The sequence below is a fragment of the Triticum aestivum genome, chromosome 7A, assembly GCF_018294505.1.
Source record: "Triticum aestivum cultivar Chinese Spring chromosome 7A, IWGSC CS RefSeq v2.1, whole genome shotgun sequence".
Taxonomy (NCBI): Eukaryota; Viridiplantae; Streptophyta; class Magnoliopsida; order Poales; family Poaceae; genus Triticum; species Triticum aestivum.
Window position 1 is genome coordinate 719514450 of NC_057812.1, and position 6366 is coordinate 719520815.

Genomic DNA, 6366 nt, shown 5'->3' on the forward strand with positions numbered 1-6366 from the left:
AGATGCAGGCAGGAGTCGGTCGATGTGTGGAGTAATAGTAGTAGATGCAGGCAGGAGTCGGTCTACTTGTTATGGACGTGATGCCTATAAACATGATCATGCCTAGATAATCTCATAACTATGCGCTTTTCTATCAATTGCTCGACAGTAATTTGTTCACCCGCCGTAATACTTATGCTATCTTGAGAGAAGCCACTAGTGAAACCTATGGCCCCCAGGTCTATCTCTTATCATATTTGCTTTCAATCTACTTTTATTTGCATCTTTACTTTTTGCATCTATATTATAAAATACCAAAAATATATTTATCTTATCATACTATCTTTATTAGATCTCACTTTCGCAAGTGGCCGTGAAGGGATTGACAACCCCTTTATTGTGTTGGTTGCGAGTTCTTAGTTTGTTTGTGTAGGTGCATGAGACTTTTGAGGAGCCTCCTACTAGATTGATACCTTGGTTCTCAAAACTGAGGGAAATACTTACGCTACACTTGCTGCATCACCCTCTCCTCTTCGAGGAAAACCAATGCAAGCTCAAGACGTAGCAGGCGGCCTCCCTAGGCTGGCTCCTGAGGAACGGAGATATATATGCAATGTGCACCTCGCGAGGTTCATATGACGTGATCCATGACGACCAAGGCCAGGCGGGCGCCAGTGGGCGCAGTGTACATGTTTCCTCTTTGGTCCTAAGGAGGCAAGCGTGAGCATGGAGTCCCGAGGAATCAAGCAAAGGTTTCCATTCCGGTGCAACAAGACCAAGACCGCCAGGACGGCAGGCCGTATGTCATCACGGAGCCCACCGCAGCGTCACGACCAGAGGCTTTTTGCAGGAGAAGACCACTTCTGTAAGGATAACTTGTACTAGTTGTCTCCCTTGAATTTGGCCATTGTGGGATCCCTCCCCGCCTACATTTGGGAAGAGGACCAAGGCCACTACAAATAGGACTTAGCCACCACCATAGAGGGGGACGGATCATTCAGACCAACCTCTTACCCACCAGCTCATCTAGCACAAGAACTCCCCACCTCTTGAGGCTAGCTGTTCCACCACTGTACTAGTTCATCCCCAGCCCCTGGAGGCAATCCGCCACAACGCGGGAGTAGGATATTACAGCGCAAGGTGGCCCGAACCAGGGTAAACTGTTGTGTCTCTTGTCCATTGGGTTCATCGAGCTAGGTCATGAGATCGGTGAGCCGGCAGATTGGGGAGGCTGAGTTCTTCGCACGCACCCTAAAGTTCGAACCTCTCAAGGGTCCGCGGAACCCTGAATCCGACACTCGCCATGTGTGTGATCTCATCCGGGACTCCAAACAACATTCGGTCACCAAATCATATAACTCATATAACACTATATCGTCAACGAACATTAAGCGTGCGGACCCTACAGGTTCGAGAATTATCTAGACATGACCGAGACACCTCTCCAGTCAGTAAACAATAGTGGAACCTGGATGCCCATATTGGTTCCTATATATTCTACGAAGATCTTTATCGGTCGAACCGTTATGACAACATTCGTAATTCCCTTTGTCCATCGGTATGTTACTTGCCCGAGATTCGATCGTCGGTATCTCTATACCTAGTTCAATCTCGTTATCAGCAAGTCTCTTTACTCGTTCCGTAATTCATCACCTCGTGACTAACTCCTTAGTCATTTTCTTGCAAGCTTATGATGTGTATTACTGAGAGGGCCCAGAGATACCGCTCCGATACTCGGAGTGACAAATCCTAATCTCGATTTATGCCAACTCAACAAACACCTTTGGAGATACCTGTAGAGCATCTTTATGATCACCCAGTTACGTTCTAATGTTTGATAGCACAAAAGGTATTCCACTAGTATCCGGGAGCTGCATAATCTCATAGTCGAAGGAATATGTACTTGACATAAAGAAAGCAATATCAATAAACTGAACGATCATTATGCTAAGCTAACAGATGGGTCTTGTCCAACACATCGTTCTCCTAATGATGTGATCCCGTTATCGAATGACAACACATTTCAATGGTTAGGAAACCTTAACCATCTTTGATCAACGAGCTAGTCTAGTACAGGCTTACTAGGGACACGGTATTTGTTTATGTATTCACACATGTATTTAGGTTTCCGATCAATACAATTATTGCATGAATAATAAACATTTATCATGAATAAGAAAATATAAAATAATTACTTTATTATTGCCTCTAGGGCATATTTTCTTCAAAAACTCTAGAGGTGATCAATGTGGTTCGAGGGATTTTGCAGTTAAGTTTGGGGCGAGGTCAAAGTTGGATGGATTCCGCTGGTCTTTGGTGGCTGTGTATGAAGCAGCCCAAGGAACTTAAGCTTGACTTCCTAGCTGATCTAGTAAGGATCTGTGGGGATGAAAGACTCCCTATCCTAGTTGGAGGGGATTTTAATATAATTAGAGGGAGAGAAGAGAAGAACAATGACAATTTTTATGGGCGTTGGTCCCTAATGTTCAACATGATTATTGAGAGTCTCATTCTGAGGGAGATTGAACTCACGGGTAGGAAGTTCACATGGGCCAACACGTTACCCACTCCAACTTATGAGAACTTGGATAGAGTGCTCGTTGGTGTGGAATGGGAACATAAATACCAACCCGTGTCGGTGCATGTGAAGCAGAGGGCGATCTCAAACCACACACCTTTGTTTGTAGACTTTGGGAGATGCAACACATATTGGTAACAAAAAAATTTCCTCTTTTGAATTAGTTGGTTCGAAAAAGAGAACTTCATTACCATCGTAGCACAAGAATGGGCAAAGCCTGGTAGTGGGCGATCCAGTATAGAAAGATGGCAAAACAAGATTAGACATCTAAGACAATTTTTAAGGGGTTGGGCCAAAAACGAAAGTGAGATTTACAAAAAGAAAAAGAAAGACTCGTCCAATTGACCGATGCTTTGGACCTGGAAGCAGAATTGAACCTGCTTGATGTATCAGAGCAGGCCGCAAAGTCTGAAGACAGCAAAGCCTACGCGCTCTTCTTAGAGAAGAAGAAATGAAATGGGCCTTGCGTGCTGAGGTTCTTAAGGTTGTCCAAGGGGCTGATAATACACAATTTTTTCACATGATTGTGAATGGTAAACATAGGAAAAAGAAAATCATCCAGCTTGAACAGGATGAAGGAACCGTGGTGGGAAAAAGAACCTCAAGTCATATATTTCCAATTATTATAAACAACTATTCGAGTCTCCGATCGGTAATGCGATGTCCCTGGATGAGTCTGTTGTTGGGAGTATTCCTCAACCACGGTCAGATGAAAATGCTATTTTATCTACACCATTTATTGATAAAGAGGTTTTCGATGCAATATCGAAAATGAAACGGAATAAAGCACCGGGACGAGATGGGTTCCATGTTGGATTCTATAAGAAATGTTGGCATATTATAAAGGATGATCTTATGCCTATGTTTCACGATTTTTTCAATGGTCACTTGGAACTCTTCCATCTTAACTTAGGTATGATAACGATGTTTCCAAAGAAAGAAGAAGCCGTTCGAATCGAGCAGTTCGGGCCAATTTGTCTTTTAAATGTGAAAGTGGGTACTAGTAGACTGACACGGATCGCCCATTTGGTGGTGCAACCGAGCATGGCTTTCATGCCGGGGAGACATATCCTAGAAGGGGTTGTTGTCCTACATGAAACTCTCCATGAAAGCCATCCGAAGAAACTAGATGGGGTCATCTTCAAAGTGGATTTCGAGAAGGCATATGATAAAGTGAAGTGGCCATTCCTTCAGCAGGCAATGCACATATAGGGATTTAATGAGACATGGAGGAACCAGGTGGATTCCCTAGTCCAAAAAGCTAGTGTCGAAGTAAAGGTTAATGATGATATCGGTCACTATTTTCAGACTCATAAGGGCTTGAGATAAGGAGATTCGGTGTCTCCTCTCTTATTCAATATAGTGGCTGATATGCTGACCGTTCTTATAGGCCGGGCAAAGGAGAACAGACAAGTTGGTGGACTCGTTCCCCATCTGGTCGATGGGGGAGTATCCATCTTACAATATGCTGACGACACTATTCTTTTCATGGAGCATAATCTTGCAAAGGCTCGGAATATGAAACTGGTGCTATGTCTCTTTGAACAATTGTCGGGACTAAAAATTAATTTTCACCAGAGCGATTTGTTCTGCTTTGGTAGAGCCAAAGAGGAACAAGATGCATATAGACAATTGTTCGGATGTTAATTGGGATCTCTGCCTTTCATCTATCTGGGCATCCCGAATTATCATCGTAAACTTGCTAATAAAGAATGGAAATGCATCGAAGATTGATTTGAAAAAAAACTAAGCTGCTGGAAGGGCAAGTTAATGTCTTATGAAGGTCGGTTGGTGCTCATTAATTCAGTACTAACTAGTATGCCGATCTTCCTGTTATCATTCTTCGAAGTACCTAAAGGGGTACGGGAGAGACTAGATTTTTATCGATCTCGATTTTTTTGGCAGTCAGATGAGGCTAAGACAAAATATCGCCATGCAATATGGGATATTATTTGTCGACCCAAGGACCAGAGGGGTCTCGGAATTGAGAACCTGTAGATTAAAAATAAATGCCTAATGAGTAACTGGCTATATAGGTTATCAGTAGAGACTGATTGTATGTAGGCATAGATATTACGGAACAAATATTTACAATCTAAATCTCTGGCCCAAGTTACCGCAAGACCTAATGATTCACCATTCTAGAAGGGGCTTATGAGAATGAAAGATATGTTCTTTCGTAGGGCCAAATTCTTTTTGGCAATGGGATGACAACAAAATTTTGGGAGGACACGTGATTAGGGGAGGCGCCTCCAGCCCTACAGTACCCCACCTTATATAATATTGTACAACGTAAGGAGAATTATGTGGCTACAGTATTATAGGCTGTGCCCTTAAATATATAGTTTAGGAGATCTTTAGTTGGGGAACGTTGGAACTCCTGGTTACACTTGGTATGGAGGTTGATGGAGATTCAAATATCCGACCAACCTGATTCTTTTCGCAGGAAGTTAACTAGAAAGAGAGTGTTTACGGTCAAATCTATGTATATGGATCTTATTAATTCTGGGCCCAATTCCAAGATCGATACATATTTGGAAAATTAAGGTTCCCTTGCGTATCAAACTTTTCATGTGGTTTGTCCACAGGCAAGTGATCCTCAACAAAGATAATTTACTAAAGCGACGTTGGGTAGGTAGTGCATGATGTTGTTGTTGTGATTATGCCGAAACAATACAACACCTATTCATAGATTGCCCTCTCACAAAATTATTTTGGCGAACGATTCATATAGCCTTTAACATTACTCCTCCAGTTAGCATTGAAGCATTATTTGAGGCGTGGCTAGCTGGAGTAGATCATATTGCTGCGCCTCGTATTCGGATTGGAGTATGTGCGCTTATTTTGGCTATATGGAACTGCAGGAACGATATGATCTTTAACAGACAACATATTTTAACTTTCTTGCAGGTCATCTTGAGAGATACGGCAGGGATCCATGCGTGGTCCTTACTCACTCCTACGAACTCCAGGGAGCTTTGGTTACTGGGTGCAACCAGTGAAAGATGGTAGCACGGGCTATATTCAACCGCTTTGAATGGCGGTCTCATAATATGATAGGAGTGTAGTGATCTTGTCCTATTTTCCTGCCGGTTGTGGCGATGAGTTTTTATTTATCTTTTTGCTTTGTGAGCTGTAATGACTCTAAGACTATGTTTTGCTTCGAACTTTTTAATAATATGGTCGCATGCATTTTTCGGATGCAGAGGCCGGGGATGAGCCTCCTTTTCCAAAAAAAGAAGATCACTCCTATGTATTTAGGAAAGGAGGGAGTAGCATGTGACGTGGTGGAAGTGAAAAATGATACTAGGGTGACCTCACACGTAAAAAGGCAGGTAATAAACCTGGGAACGCTGTGCTCCACGACTGAGATTAAGTGTTTTCCAGGTAACAAACGTGAAGCCAAACTGACTCTGCGTTGGATCGATCGGAGTACTACTACACGTAAACCCAAACTGACTCTCGTTGCATTGGATCGGCCGGTATACTACACTACTACTCTCTCCGTAAACTAATACTCCCTCCGTTCCGAAATAGATAACTTAACTTTTTATCAACTTTCTAAAGTTGATAAAAAGTTAAGTCATTTATTTTAAAACGGAGGGAGTATAAGAGTGTTTAGATCACTATTTTAGTAATCTAACACTTTTATATTAGTTTACGGAGAGAGTACTACTTACATAGAAACGTGGTTAACTCTAGTACGTACGTATATACTACTCAAAAGAACGTGCGGGTAGGACACGAGTTGGACTACGTACCTAAGCTATAGGCTCCCCACTTATATATATATGGGAAATGTTTATAGC